Source organism: Aptenodytes patagonicus, chromosome 2 (assembly GCF_965638725.1).
Source record: "Aptenodytes patagonicus chromosome 2, bAptPat1.pri.cur, whole genome shotgun sequence".
Classification (NCBI taxonomy): Eukaryota; Metazoa; Chordata; class Aves; order Sphenisciformes; family Spheniscidae; genus Aptenodytes; species Aptenodytes patagonicus.
This window is the reverse complement of record NC_134950.1, coordinates 170,753,070-170,769,339: the sequence shown is the minus strand read 5'-3', so window position 1 is coordinate 170,769,339 and position 16,270 is coordinate 170,753,070. Positions and strand designations below refer to the sequence as shown.

The following is a 16,270-nucleotide window of genomic DNA, read 5'->3' as shown; positions in this document are numbered from 1 at the left end:
CATTGGTTGGTCGTATCCAGCCTGTGACCGACGGGGCTGGGAAGCACGGGGGCAGTCCTGCATCCCTCCCACCCCATCCCACCCCGCTGTCCCAGCCCTGTCCCACCCCCTTCCCTCCGGCTCGCGGGCGACACATGCCTCCAGTTAGGCAGTGCATGCGGGGGGGGGGGGGGGGAGATGGGGAGGGTGGTGCTGAGGGTGGGGGATTTAAAAGCAGTGAAGCCATACCCACCCCACCCCATTTTCCCCCATCTGCAGGCTAATCCCCAAATCTGTTTTTTAAGCTCTTGCAGCAGGGATTAAAAAGATATTTATTGGGGAGAGGGGCTCAAGAAGGAGGAAGGGGGTTTGGTTTGAGCTGGATTCCTTGGGGAATCCCTGGGCAGGTATTTCCACCTCTGCTGGGGTTTGTTTCATGGGGTCTGGCCCACTCCACTCGACTGAGGGGGGCTGGGGGTGGGAGAGCCCCTGTCCCCAGGGGAGCTGAGCATCTGTGTGTGTTTAAGTGTGGGGCGGACTGAGCAAATATGTACTCAGGGCTCTATAGTCTTTCTGAGAAGGAGGGAAAAAAAAACCCCACTGCAAAGTTTCAGGGGCCCCATCGCAGGTCCCTTGCTGTTTTTTTTTCTAGGAGAGAGGGGAGAAGCAGGGGAAAGCCTCATATATTAAAATGCCCTCACCTCCTGCTGCTACCGGGAGGAGGAGGTGGTGTAAGTAAACCAGGATCCGATACGGTTTAGGGGACGGCCACGTCCAGGCTTTGGTCCCCCGTCTGTATCCAGTCCCCCATGTGCGGGGTGCGGGACTGGACCGGGGATGCTTCTGGGCTGGTATTTTTCCCCCGAATCATTTAATGATTAAAGGCAGATACCACTGAACTGCTGAAGCTGCACAAGAAGGAAATTGTTCCCTCCCTCCAGCCCCACTTTAAAGCTTGCCCAAGAAGCACAGCGGGGAAATCTGACTCTGGCCATGTCTCGCTCTCGTGGCCACCAAGACTATGAGGGTTGTTTTCCTGGAACCCCTTTATCCACAAGCAGAATAATCTGACGCCTCAGGACTCCCTAGATCCAAAGTCAGCCCCCTGCCATGTATAGCAGTCAGGGCATGATTCATTTCTCCCTGCCTGTTCCCTCTGGGAGGATGGGAAGTGCAAGGGCTAGAGCTATTCTTCAAAGGGATGAGCATCAGATGCACTGCAGCCAAGTCTAAAGGTGGGTTTCCCCAAGTGGTAGCTGTAACCCTCCTCCCAAACTACTCAATGCAAGACACAAGTGAGGACGGACAAGGTGCTGCCCCACAACCTCATCCCTCTCGCAGACGCAGCCCTAAGAATTAATCTGAAGTTCGGTCCACAACTCAGCATCACTCATGTAGATTTTTGCCACTGCTGTGGATGAGCTCAGGGCCACAGGAGAGGTCTCCTTGGATGCCACCCTGCTCATCTCATCACTTTCTTGTCTACCCTCTGGGCAGGGCAGGAATGCAGGACAGAGCTGAAGAGTAGGACTTGTGCGGGTGGTTGATACAGATGTCTGCTAAAGTCACAGTGAATCACATCCAGGGACTCCCGGTACCAGAGGTGTTCATGTGAACGTCTTCGCCATTCCTGTGACCCCAAAACAACCTGTCCAGTTCTTCCCCCACATAAAAAGGGTCCCTGTCTTGACTCGCGGGGTGCAGACAATCAGGCCCTGCAGTTTTAGGCCCTACCATCCTTGGAAATTGTGATTTATGCAAGGTCAGACAAGAAACAGCTCTACTGCTCTAGTTTACTTTTGAGCAGGTGCTCCAGAAAAAAGCTTTTGTCATCTCCCGTCATCCCCAAACGCTGTGTATGCTCTCTGCCCTGGTTACAAGAGGATCCTTTCTCCCTCTGCAAACTTTTGAGGGTGAGATGAATTATTCTGCATGTCCAGATGCCTGCTTTTGCTTGGGATGGCGTATGCGAGTGTGTGAGGTCCCTGCTTGGAAATCTTCCCACCGGAGGACTCCATTCTCCTCAGCAGATCTGTCCCAGGCTTATATTCCTATCAAGGCCAAGGTAATTTGGACATCTAAGTTTTGTTTTGTTTTTCTTTCAGATAGTATCCATGAACGTGTATATAATGAACCAAGAAGGAATGCGGCACAAAAAGAAGCCTTTGTAATGCTGCTATTTTAAGGAGACCCTTGGGGATGGCACGGATTGAAATGAGTTTCTCCAACATCTTACAACAAACCTCTCCAAAAGTTTAGATCCTTCTACTCATGTAAAACAGCACTTAAAAAAAAAAAAAAAAAGCATAATCAATTTAAAGTGGCTAAGGTTTTGCCCAGAAATGATCGCTATTGTGGATAGGCTCTGTACTGTAGCTAACTTTTACACAGTCAAATAGTAAAACTCTCCTCTCCCTGGGTTGTTTTCTTCTCAGCTGGGTGAACGCTTCCCTTCTGCAGGAGCTGAAATCCCATCCTGGATAAAAAAACTCCTGTCCTTTCTCTCCTGGGTCACTCAGGAGAGTGAAACGTCATGACTTATGTCAACTGAAGCCGTTGATCAGGGAGGGGAAGGTCTGACACAGATGGCGGTGGCAGCCACGCTGCAAAAATCTCTCGTTGTGTAAGAAGTTGGTCCAATGACCGAGTGTCAGAGAGATTGAGATGGCCTTTCCTGCCCTGTTTCCACTTGGCTGTCCCTCATGTTTTTTATGCAAAGTCAAGGCCAAAATACACAAGAAGGACCTTTGGCCAAGTCAGGTTTGTGCATTGGGCCAAATGGCCATCATGGATTTCTGGCCATATTCGCTCTATGTTTATATGTGTTGCAAAGAAGAGAGTTTTGATGTCACCACTTTCTTTTAATGTGAGCAGAGAAGAGGAGTAAAAAGAAGGCCTGATACTTCAGGCCCGATGCTGTTTGCACAAGGCTGAAGTCGTAACTGTTGGCTGAGATGACTGCGAAAGCGATGTGTGATGGCTTCTCTGTTGGCTCTTAAGGGAAACAGCTGCTCTGGGTCTTACGGACAAAACCCAAGGTGAAAATCTCTGTCAAAGCAAAAAGAAAATACAGATGAGGGTCCTGAGGGTAAGTCATGAGCCCCTCCGTAGTTTAGTTTTTGGTGCCTCAGTTTAGCTGTGGTGCAGTGTTACCGTAGCAAACAGCCCGTATTGTTCTTGCCAGTGGAGGTCAGGACCTCCACACCCTTGCCGTCAAACACCTCTGTGACCTGGATGAGACTGTCCTGCTTCAAAGCTCCTTATGCCTTGGATAGTTTTGCCTGAAGATCTGCTTTGTGGGAAAGGAAGGGCAAAGCTAAACATTCAGCCCAAAAATCAATGGCTCAGTTGAAGTCTCCTTGCAGGGGGACAGTGGCTTTCATGTCATCAGAAAGGAGGTGTGACGAAAGAGGTGGAATAGAGGAAGCTGTTAGAAATGGGTTTATGGAGACAGACTCAAGAGCAGCGATACCTACGAGGTGCCACAATGCATTGAAAACGCTATTATAGATGTTCTCACTCAGTGGCATCCAGACCAAACACAGACCCAATTTGCAGTTTCCACTGCAGATATGATATTTGGCCTTGCAACAGACCAGGTATGCATCTGCCTATCATTATCATAGTTGTGGTGACTGGAGTTCAATCCAGTTGGCAGCTGGTCACAAGCGGTGTTCCCCAGGGCTCAGTTTTGGGGCCAGTTCTGTTCAATATCTTTATCAATGATCTGGATGAGGGGATCAAGTGCTCCCTCAGTCAGTTTGCAGACGACACCAAGTTGGGCGGGAGCGTTGATCTGCTCGAGGGTAGGAAGGCTCTGCAGAGGGACCTGGACAGGCTGGATCGATGGGCCCAGGCCAACTGTATGAGGTTCAACAAGGCCAAGTGCCGGGTCCTGCACTTGGGCCACAACAACCCCATGCAGCGCTACAGGCTGGGGGAAGAGTGGCTGGAAAGCTGCCTGGCAGAAAAGGACCTGGGGGTGCTGGTCGACAGCCGGCTGAAGATGAGCCGGCAGTGTGCCCAGGCGGCCAAGAAGGCCAATGGCATCCTGGCCTGTATCAGCAATAGTGTGGCCAGCAGGAGGAGGGAAGTGATCGTGCCCCTGTACTCAGCCCTGGTGAGGCCGCACCTCGAACACTGTGTTCAGCTTTGGGCCCCTCACTACAAGAAGGACGTCGAGGTGCTGGAGCGTGTCCAGAGAAGGGCAACGAGGCTGGTGAGGGGTCTGGAGCACAAGTCTGATGAGGAGCGGCTGAGGGAACTGGGGTTGTTTAGCCTGGAGAAGAGGAGGCTGAGGGGAGACCTCATCGCTCTCTACAACCACCTGAAAGGAGGTTGTAGCGAGGTGGGGGTCGGTCTCTTCTCCCAAGGAACAAGCGACAGGACGAGAGGGAACGGCCTCAAGTTGTGCCAGGAGAGGTTTAGATTGGACGTGAGGAAAAATGTCTTTCCTGAAAGAGTGGTTAAACATTGGACCAGGCTGCCCAGGGAAGTGGTGGAGTCCCCATCCCTGGAGGTATTTAAAAGACGAGTAGACGTGGTGCTTAGGGACATGGTTTAGTGGTGGACTTGGCAGTGCTGGGTTAATGGTTGGACTTGATGATCTTAAAGGTCTTTTCCAATCTAAACAATTCTATGATTCTATGATTCTATCACCAATGTGAATGATGGCAGATGAAATGAGACAAATTTTGGACTTCTTTTGTCAAGCAGAAAGGAATCCATCTGAATATCAGGATGGGTAGGCAGTTAGACCTAAGTGGGTCTTTGTTGTGCTCTTTCCTACTGCTTCACTCACAACCTTTCAGACAGTCACCACTACTCTCAGCCTTCAAAGTAGGGTTTCCCTGGGAGATCTTCTCCAGAAAGCCAACCCATCTTCGCATCAAGGCTTCCAGGGATGGCAGATTACATCCTCACTCAAGGAAGAGGACTGCCCTGCAAGTGAGTGAGACAAAGAAAATACACTTTTTTTTCCTATACAGCCTGAGTGAACAACCAATGAATCCTCATGAAGAACTGAAGGTGAGAGTCTAAACTGTTAAAACACTTCCTAGAACAATAATTCGGTTTTCAGCAGTTTTCTTTTCTGTTTTGTTTTGATTCCTTCTAAACCCTGCTTCCCTGCCTCCATAGGGAAGGGAAGGATTGATAGGAAATCAATCTAAGCTAAAATATTAATTTTGGTCAAAAAAAGGTTTTTATACATAGGAGAAATCTAAAAAGGAATTTAAAAACTAGCTTTTTTTTTATCTGCAAAGGCTTTTTATCTCTCTAGGTAGGAGTACGCAGGACCGCTTGTGATCTGTAGTCAGGGGTGGGCTAAAGAGACTGTACACCTCTTCTAACACTTGGTGGTAATGGTTTACAAGGTGGTGTAGCCACCATGTATGTCTTCTTTCAGGCCTGTGTCCATTCCTGAGCTATTATCCAGGGACTACAAACATGCTAAAAGGTTTGTGTGCTGTATTCAGGAGGACAATGAGACAAAAGTCTGATGAACCTGAAATTCATGGGATGAGGCATCTATGTTGACTTCCACCTATCACCTTCATTCTATGTGGCAATGCCTTCCAGTAGGAAATGTGTGCCTGAGACCTTGAATGTCTCCAGTCAACAGGGTACCTCTGTCTGTGCATATGGAAATTGGGCAGACTTGGGAGGTGGTGCATACAGCCACTGGCAGCTGGAGTGGTGAAAGAGGAGGTTTCTGGGTCATGCCATGGGGTCCTGGTCTGGATAGCTGGGAGTGAGTCATCTGCATGGGGTTGGGTGCCCTGCCTGAGAAGATGCAGAAAGTGTAGCGGAAGGAGGATCACAGGGCTGCAACTCTGGTTTGGGAGATGAGGCATGTGGGGTTGAAGGCTTGGTTTAAGGCAGACAAGGGAGTGTTGGAGGTGAAGAAGTGATCCCCCTTGACAACAGTCAGATCCAGAGGCATTTTCTATTTTAAGCAGGCCAGGTGAATAACAGCTGGGCTAGCAAAGAAACCAGCAACAGAGACGGTAGCCAGTGGCTTCAGGCAGTGACCTTCAGCTGAAATGAAGCTGTACTCTTCAATTTTTCATTATGAAACCAGTTTGATTCAGTCCTTTTTGAGCTTTTGTGAGCAATTCTGTGAAACAAGACTGAAGGCGTACAGGTAGGTGACGGACCATCTTCCTAAGCAATGGGTCTTGGCCTCTGTTTAGTTGCATTTTTGTAATGATGAGGGGATATGGGTGCCTGTCTCCCAGCCTCTCCTCTTCTAGGCAGCCCTTGAAATGCCAGCCTTTGGTGAACTCCTGATGAGCGGGTGGGACAGATAGGCTCTGCAAAGCATCCTGGGCTCTTCTCTCACTCTCCTTCTGTTGTCTTCCTTGCTGTAGGCTTGACCTGACCTGATGCTATGAGCCTGGGTGGACGTGGGCAGGATGGAGATCAGAGCCTGGGCCTTGGAGCAGGGGTAGGACTGAGGAATGCAGCTCTAACTAGCACCGTCTTGTGTCAATCCCTCAGTCTTTGTGCTGGGCAGAAGTCATCAGCGTTCAGCACTGTCTGTTCTACTCCTTTACCCCTCTGCTGCGGGGAGAAACTGGTGGGTAGGTGAGCACAACAAGGAACAGGCTGAGCACTGAAACTCATCTCTTTACCAGATGAGGTTTCCCCCATGCTGGTGACTGATTTGTCTTTCAGGTCATTCACCACGGCTTTATCTTCCTTGCAGAGCAGCAACTAATGCCACTTCTGGCTTGTTCTCTTTTTCTTCCTTCCCAGGGAGAGTCTTTTGTGATTTACCAGCTCCATCTTTCAAAATAGCGACGTGAGTTGAGAGGTTTTACACTGGATTTCACATGTAGTTACCCTGCCTGCTGCTCATTGCAGTTTAGCGATTTCAGTGATTTCTGCACACCACTGAACCATCTCATTCCCACCCTGAGGGAGAAGCAAGTGTCTCGAGCCTGCATACTTTTCTCCATATGCACAAGGTCTTTTTTTACTCTTTTTAAAAATTATTTTTCCCTCTCCCCCTCCCCTGCCACGTGCATGACAGACTGGATGTCTCCGGGCTTGAATCAAATTGTCCTTTTTTCGTGTTGCCATCCAACGCACAGTCAGAACCAAGAGCAAACTCCAGTTCGGAGGTGAGCAATAAAAACCCCTCTGAAACTGCCAGGGGCTGAAACAATTTGGCAAGCTTTGCAGAAGAAAACTGCCAGCATGGAACGACGAGATGGAAGCATTGCTTCAACAGAAGAAGCTCTGATTAGCAGATTATCGCTTAAGTGATGTTGATCCCAGCCACGCTGCCTTCCAAATGAGCCCTTTCACAGCTGCCAGCTGCGCCACGGAGTCATGCATGTAAATAAGTGGGCCAGATCCTTTGCTGGCGTGGGTCAAGGCAGCTTTGATGGACCGTCGTGGAGTTACAACAGCTGGAGAAGTCTGGCTATAACGGGGAGTCTTACTCGCTTCTCAAACTTCTTCGAGAGCTTGTGGATGAAAGAGCCTGAAACAGAGCTGCCTGCGTATTGCGGGATGGGACAGCTTCTCCCGCTCCAACAGCATCAAAAACACAGCACGCTACAGCTGCAGGGACCCTCTAAACTTTGATTGTGTCCAATTGCTACTGGACAAGGCGTTCTTTGTAAGTAATACTTATTCTTTTTTATCGCAGATACGAGACTGAACTAGGAGACTGCAGTGGTGGCTGTAACGTGCTCAGAGCCAGCATGCAAAAAGCCTGTGCAAGTGCGATGAAAGAAGCTGGAATCACCTTATCACCAACTGTAAGAGACATCCTTGCTGAGTCAGATAGGGGAATGATGAGGGATATATATTTTTTTTACAGTTGCTGAGCTTGTAACCTGTTACCTGGGACCATAAACCAGCATATATAGTGTCTTGCCCTCATAAAGCTTTATTTATCTCTGCTGAGCCTGTTTGGCTAGGCGTGTGGGGAGCATGTGAGGGACTCTCATGAACAGCCTTGGGGTGAGCTTTCCGCAGAGTTCACAGTCCATTTCAGCTCTGATAAGCGTTCAAAGGTGATGGCCTGAAACCTGCGCTGGCGGCGGGGGGGGGGGCGGGAAACAAGCTCTCTTTGTGAGGCTGTTGGAGCTTGCTGCTGCACACTGGAGACAACGCAAAGCCGCAGCTTGCCGGGATGCCTGTGCTCGGTGCATTGAATGAAATCTTTCATTCGGTTCCCCAAACAGTCTAGGAAGATCCTCAACCTTTGTCCTGATCAGGGCTGCAGCTCTGTCCAGGAAAACTCTGACCACAAATGTCAGTGACTTCAAGCCCTGGTAATTTTTAAGTTATTGGGTTGAATCCTTGTTTGTCAGCGTAACCTTGCTGTAGACTTGGACTTTTCAACCTAGAAAAGAGGGCGTTGAAGAAAAGGAGGGCGATAGGTAGGAGACAGATCTGTGAAAATCATGCAGAGGGCCACTGGGAAATGGCGATTTGGTATCTCTCCTAATAAAGAGATTAGGAACACAGGACTGAAAATTTCGGGGTAGGTGCAAAGCCAACAAAAGGAGATGTCTCTTCACAAGCAGGTGGTGAAGCTATGAAACTCCTTGCACAGGATCTTGTTTGCATGGATTCAAAATGTGATTAGATGAGTTAACAGAAGGAAAAAACATTCAAGACTTTTAAACACTAATGTAACATCTGTGTCCTAGGAGGTCTCTGAGTTAGGGGTTACTGAGGGCTGGGAAGGTATGTGGGAAACCATCAGTAGTTATTAGTAGTACTACTAGTAGTTATCAGTACAGCACCCTGTTCAATCATTATCCATCATGAGTGCTGTTGGAGATGGGACACTCTGGTAGGTGGATTTGTCATCTGAGTTGTTCTGAGGTAAAAAAAAAAAAGAACAAAAGGTGATTTTCCAGTCACACAGGTAGCAAACTTGGCCCCTGACCAAGTCCATCCATCTCTGAAAGACCGGTCTTTGGAGAACTGTGAGCAGGGGCATGCTCCCAGTCCCCCATGCCTCCTGTCCACCTGCACTGCCACTCCTCCAGCGGCTCATGGACCATGTGCCGTCAGTCCCTCTGGGTCTGCCCCAGCCCATGCGTGACACCTCACTGGCTGCTTAGCTGGAAAGTCAGGGCTTGGAGAGGTAGGATAGCCTGGCAACATCAAAAGATGTGGACTCAGGAGTCATCCCTTTCTTCCCTCTCTCTGTGTTTTGGCAGGACCAGTCTGAATCTGGCTCCTGTTCTCCGGGACAGGTAATCTCAGCATTATGTCTGCTCCCACAAAGCCTGGAGACGGTCTTGCCAGGTGTCCCGGGAGTCATGGAGCCTGTTTATGTTGCTTGCCTCTGCCATCAAAGCCTGAAGCATTGCCCCTGATTACCACAGCACTGAATCCTCTCTCAAGGTGTGAGAAAACAAAGCTTTACCTCTTGATTTGGAGGCTTGAATGTCTGAAAATCTGCTGCTTCTCATGGTTGGCTTGCTGCTAAAAAAGGAGCAGCTGCATTTTGGTGTTCAACTCATGCGGCTTTTGTTTCCAGCTCTTGAACTTCCTTATGCCTTTCTTTCATGCACAGAGAAAAGGCTTGGCTGGTCTTTCAGTCCTTACAAAGTTTCCTTTATCAAAGTGGATGGCTTTAAAAAAGTCATCTATGATTGAAGCTTCCAGCCTGCATCATGCAAAATTGGAAAAGAAAAAAGAAAAAATCCCCATATATTTTCAGTGTCAATCACTGCAGACTCAGTGAAGTATCCAATTATTTTAAGCAACACATGATTATGGCTATTTTCCTACTGTCCTGTAACATAAACTCTGAAAAAAAGCATCCTGGGGTACAGCAAAAAAATAAAATTACCAGCACTTACACACTAGAAGAAACACAGTAAAATTCAAGCTGGTCTTGCAGAAGTGGAGATAATATCCTTCTCTCATTGTGATTTGTTAACACTTCTTATAACTGTTTTATCTTAAATGGAAATAAGAAACTAAAGCATGGAAGAAGTGCCACCAGCTACTCAGGACAGATTTTTAAACAATTTACACAGTAAAATCTGTGTAAGTTCTAATGAAGAGCTCTTCTTTTCTTTGTGTGTGTGGTTTTGCTTTGTTTTGTTTTGTTTTGCTGTTGCTGTTGTCCTGGGGATCCAGGCAGAGTGAAATAGGGTCCCATTTCTCCTTTGACTCTAGGACTGACTTTGCCTTTTAAGTAGGACTTGCCATAGGACTTGGTGGCAGTCCAAGCTGGGGAGTGAGACATGATCAGAAATCACTGAATCCTTTGTATTCCCCATCTGCACAGTTCACCAGGAGCTCCTGGAAGTTGCTCTGAGTGTTGTCTGGACCAGGCTGACACAAGTCCAAGCTCCCTGTGCCACCATTGCCTGCAGAGAATGACTCTCAAATCTGGCTCAGGAAGGATACTCCAGTTGGGCAAGCTGTATAGCTCCTTGGGATCTCCGTGTCCCAGATCATGAGCTCTCCTTGTGGTGGTGTCTCCAGGGTGAGGAAAAGGAAGAGGCTCTTTTGGCTGGCATCCCTCCCTGAACACAGTTTCTGCTTTGTGGGCTCTTAGTCATGAGTTCTTCTTTAGCCTTTCGGTCAGTGAAACGGCAAATACCAGCTGGCTCTGGTACAACAGAAACTGCTTCCATGATGCTGCTTGTGAGTGTCCCATATCTCACCTTAGAAAACCCTCCTCACTTGCCTGGGTTGTACCTCATTCCCACCTGATTTCCAGACCTGAAGAAGTCACCACACTCCTAGTCCCAGCTCCGTCCTTATTCACACATCCAACTACTAACGGGAAACCAATTTTACCTGCCATGGAAAATCTTGCAACAGCCACAGGAGCTTTGTCTCAAAAATCAGTAGCAGGGCTGGTGCAAGAGGGATGGTCCACGATTATGAATAAAGCAGATTTTTAGATGGGCATGCTCTCTTCTCATAGACCATAGATGCGATTGGAAAAACATCCAAATATTTTAAGAGAGAAGCCTGGAAGGTGTTCGGAAAACAAGGCTGAAAGCAGTGCTTGTGGACTGAAAATCTTTATTTTTTCCATTCATATCATATAGTCTCATAAGAGAAATCCCCTTTTCCATGAGTCTCACCTTTATCAGAAAAGCTCTACGTTTTTAAGAGCATATGATGACAGCTTCTCTGAAGTAGTAAACATGAGACGATCTGTTCAGGGGCAGAGACTTCCTGCCCTTCCTTGGATGTTGCCAAGACACTGAGCCTTCTGCACAAAAATTTTATGGTTAGGTCATCATTCTGTGCCTTTTTTTCATCATAAAATAACTCTGGTTTTATTTTCTTAGCTAATGAAGCAAAATGATTCTTTCCCCCTGCAAGATCAATGCAACGGTCCTCTTGCATCTTTGTTAAAAGCTACCCCAAACTTCGCCGTTCTTCCTGTTTTCCTCCTAAATAAAAACGAAGAAACTTGGAAAATGACAGCGGCAAAAGAAGAAGAGCAACATTACCAATTCTCTCAGCTGGGGCTAGGTTCGTGAGGAAGCTGGCTTGCTGTCGTGCTGAAGGTGCACTTTGCAGGGAGGCACCAGACTAGCCCATCTCCTCCCCTCCCACCCCAATTCTAAGCTGAAAGCGTTCAGAAAGCCAGCACTTGGCAGTCTTGCTTCTACCAAGTGTCAGAAGACGACAGTCGGCCAAAGACTGTTCTGAAACATGTTGGTATGGAAGAAAATGGCCTGTATTTGGTCAATGTTAGGAAAGAAAAAGGAACCGATCCACACTTGCTTCTCTGGCAGGTAAAAGTAGATTCAGTCCAGAATGGAGATAAAGTTGTAGCTTTTGAGAAAAGGATGTACTTTGCTTAAGAAAGTGGGATGTCGTATCTGCCTATTACATCTGCCAACACCACTGATGTCCAAGGCGTCTCAGGTGTAACTAGGCACCTATGTTGAACCAACTGGCTTAAGACCCTGAGGTTAAATGAAATGACCTCTACCTCTCAAATCAGGAAAGATGAACCTGAACCCTACAGAATAAGGAAGGTCTGGAATTTATTCTCTCCCCAGTTCTGATTTTTATACCTAAAACGGGACTTTTAAATATAGAAATAAATATATAAATTATATTTAAATTTATAAATATATTAAAATATATTAAAATATATAAAGAAATATATAAAAATATATTTGAATTTTTAAATATATTAAAATATATTTAAATATATAAAGAATTACATATAAAGAAATAAATAAACTAAAATAGAAATAAATAAAATATACTAAAAAGAAATTAAAAACTATAAGAACACAGCAACCCTGATTTCTGCTCTGCTCCCCTGTTCTTCATTTGCTCATCTTTCTTGAGAGGTAGGTTTCAAAGTGAATTATGTCAACTGGTGAAGAAGCGTCATTTCTCCAGGCCAAGCGTAATGACCAGAATATGACATTGCTGCTGAAATGAAAAGCACCCGTCCCTCACTGAGAAATAATTGATGATGACCTAGCAGTGATCACTAAGACTGGTATCTTAAATTCCTCCTCTCCCACCGTATAAATGGGACGTGTAATTTGGAGGGGAAGGACACCATGTCACTGGGAAGAGCCACAGCGCTGCAGAGAGGGACGTGCCTTGTAGCAGCGTTGCTTTCAAACATGGTTCTGCTCATTTTCTTTCCCTCTGCCATTGCTCTTCACGGCATCAGCTCTCCTTCTCCACAACCCGGCCAGCAGCTCTCAGAAACGGCCAGCCCGTATCCTCAGGAATGTGGGGTCATGACATTGAAGAAAGATGTTCCAGCAGGTGAGATCCAGGATGGGCTGGAAGGGAACGGGATGGTGTAGAGTCAGGAACAAGAGGTGGGATCCACTCTTTACATGAAACACAGCAGGTCAGTCTTTGAAGTGTGGTTTCTTGTTCAAAACCAGTAGGTGATCCTTTTTCAACACAGTAGCATGGAAGTGGCACCACATTGAGAATGTCTCAAGGGGCACCTGGGTGCTCTGGGCTTCCCGTAGATGATTGCTGAGTGCTCTGAGTCCTGCTGTGTGCATACAAGACATGCCTGTTCCTTTTCATTGTCTGACATGAGCCCGGCACTCGGCTGGAAGGAAGTGCCGTGCTATCACTGCAGCATCTCACCTCATTCAACCACCTGTGGGGCAGACACCATGACTGGTGTGAGGCTGCACCTCGAACACTGTGTTCAGTTTTGGGCCCCTCACTACAAGAAGGACGTCGAGGTGCTGGAGCGTGTCCAGAGAAGGGCAACGAGGCTGGTGAGGGGTCTGGAGAACAAGTCTTCTGAGGAGCGGCTGAGGGAACTGGGGTTGTTTAGCCTGGAGAAAAGGAGGCTGAGGGGAGACCTCATCGCTCTCTACAACCACCTGAAAGGAGGCTGTAGCGAGGTGGGGGTCGGTCTCTTCTCCCAAGGAACAAGCGATAGGACGAGAGGAAACGGCCTCAAGTTGTGCCAGGGGAGGTTTAGATTGGACGTGAGGAAAAATGTCTTTCCTGAAAGAGTGGTTAAACATTGGACCAGGCTGCCCAGGGAAGTGGTGGAGTCCCCATCCCTGGAGGTATTTAAAAGACGAGTAGACGTGGCGCTTAGGGACATGGTTTAGTGGTGGACTTGGCAGTGCTAGGTTAATGGCTGGACGTGATGTTCTTAAAGGTCTTTTCCAACCTAAACGATTCTATGATTCTATGATTCTATGACTGTCTGAAGCATCCCTCAAGCTGTCATTAGCTAAGTGAGATACTAAAGCTGGTCCCAAAGGTCTTTGGCTGTCAATCTGAGTGGAGTACCTGCTGTTAGGGAAAGATTGCAGAATAACACCCAGGCAAATCAGAAAGTGCCTGGAAGAAAGCCGGCAGAAAAGAGAAGAGATTTCAAACATGGTCTGGGAGGAGAAAGTGAAAGAATTTTTTTTAAATTTTTTTTTTTTTTTTGCAAGACTGAGAGACAGTAGCAGCCTACTCTTCATTTATAGGGGAATAACAGCTGACTTCTCCAGGACGGCATGATGGACTCGGAGAAAGACATTCACAGCAGGAGAGATATACCTGCAGTTAGGCACTTTAATTTCCTGTACCTCAGCTCAAAATTGTTAAGCTGGGGAGAATGCTAGCTGATTTGATCTTGTGCAGTAGAAAAATAATTTAAAGTCAGAATTGTCTTTCTGCCTATCCCCACTATACCCAGTAATATGACTGCCCGGACCGTGAAATACCAATGTAATATAAATCTACTATTGCACTCTTTTGTTTCATTAAATCATCTGGATGTGGAATCGCGAGCAAAAAACCATCACGAGTCCAGTGCAAAATCTGCCACACTGTTTTTAGATTCTTTTACAGGTCTACAAATTTCTGGTGCCAGCTATCCTGTGAGGCAGTTTGAAGACAATGAAAAAAAGTTCCGAGAGACATTAGAAAGTTTGTGTCTCTAGCTGAAGTACTTTCTTCTCCTTCTTTTTTGAAACTTTTTAGTGCGGAAATTAGATTGTCTCCGGAGATGCTTGGAGTGGGAACAAAAGTACAAAATTGAACATAATTGAGTTATGCAAACATTTTAGGATACAAATGGGAATGCTAGAGCTGAAAAGTGAATTACTACTTATATGGTGTCTCCCCCCACCCCCCAAAAAAGAAAACTGCTAGAGGAGAATCTGTGAATATGAAAAAAAAAAAGAAAATACACAGTTAGGATAAGCTTATTACTCCATTGAAATGAGACTCCAGAAGACTGAAATATTCTGAGGCTTCTTTGCATTTTATTTGCATAAAAGCCCAGTATTTTTCTGATAAGATACTTAAACCCCCCAAATTTTATCTGGAAGAGTAGAAGAGAGTAAGGAGAGAGTTAGGTAAAGAATACCTTGATAGATTCGATTAGAGGGAAATCTCAGTTGACTGAGGGAAAGCTGAAACAGAATTGATCTTCATACAGAGGAAAAAAGGAGGATCGAGGAAGATGCAAATGATGTCGCTCGACTTCAGGTCTTGGGAAGATACTGGAATGAATTAATTATAAATTCATAAGCACCTGGAAGTACTAATACGGTGATGAATAGAATAGAACAGAACAGAACAGAACAGAATAGAATAGAATCATTAAGGTTGGAAAAGACCTCTAAGATCATCGAGTCCAACCGTCGACCCAACACCACCACCCACTAAACCATGTCCCTAAGTGCCTCATCTACACGTCTTTTAAATACTTCCAGGGATGGGGACTCCACCACTTCCCTGGGCAGCCTGGTCCAATGTTTAACCACTCTTTCAGTAAAGACATTTTTCCTCATGTCCAATCTAATCCTCCCCTGGCACAACTTGAGGCTGTTTCCTCTCGTTCTGTCGCTTGTTACTTGGGAGAAGAGACCGACCCCCACCTCGCTACAACCTCCTTTCAGGTGGTTGTAGAGAGCGATGAGGTCTCCCCTCAGCCTCCTCTTCTCCAGGCTAAACAACCCCAGTTCCCTCAGCCGCTCCTCATCAGACTTGTTCTCCAGACCCCTCACCAGCCTCGTTGCCCTTCTCTGGACACGCTCCAGCACCTCGACATCCTTCTTGTCATGAGCGGCCCAAAACTGAACACAGTATTCGAGGTGCGGCCTCACCAGTGCCGAGTACAGGGGCACGATCACTTCCCTGCTCCTGCTGGCCACACTCTTTCTGATACAGGCCAGGATGCCATTGGCCTTCTTGGCCGCCTGGGCACACTGCCGGCTCATCTTCAGTTCGTGTTTCATCACCTCGGTGATGAAAAACAACCACTATGGATCTGTCAAGAACGAATCATGTCAAACTAATATACTTTCAATTTTGACAAGATAATGGGATCGGGGAGGAATAGGAGACTGTATTATGTCTTGGTTCTGACAAAGCACTTGGCACCGCCTCATACGATACTGTCATAAGCAAACTCGGAAATATCAAGGTAGTATTCATCTTCCCTATATTAGATATGCATTGGATATCTGTTTCTGAGCCAGTCACCCTGAGGTAGATAGAGGCGTGTCCAGAAATAATTAATCTCACCCATCTTAGACACTGAACTTAAGATGGGAAAAATTGCACTGTGCAGGTGCCCATTTCTCTCCTCCGACTGTAAAGACAACCTAGGATTACTGGCTCAGCATTTTTCATCTGTCTTTTAGACACTCAACTTAGGGCAGATGAATCTTACACAGAGTCTAAATCAATGTTTTTTTTTTTTTTTTCTTGGCACTTGACTATTCCCACTGGAGTGAAGATAATTGACATGATGACTTAATACAGATTTGCTGCCAACCAGGACAGAAGATCAAGTAGTCTTCCTGCCGTGGAGACTTAATTAGCA

General features: G+C 46.7%; 1 long non-coding RNA gene across 1 annotated transcript; it reads left to right on the top strand.

The window, feature by feature from the left end:
• Positions 1–7,176: 7,176 nt before the first annotated feature.
• LOC143157555 (uncharacterized) lies at positions 7,177–12,001 on the top strand. Its single transcript, XR_012994823.1, has 3 exons — positions 7,177–7,751; positions 9,171–9,357; positions 10,253–12,001. It is a non-coding gene; the product is annotated as an uncharacterized LOC143157555 (long non-coding RNA).
• The last annotated feature ends 4,269 nt before the right edge of the window (positions 12,002–16,270 follow it).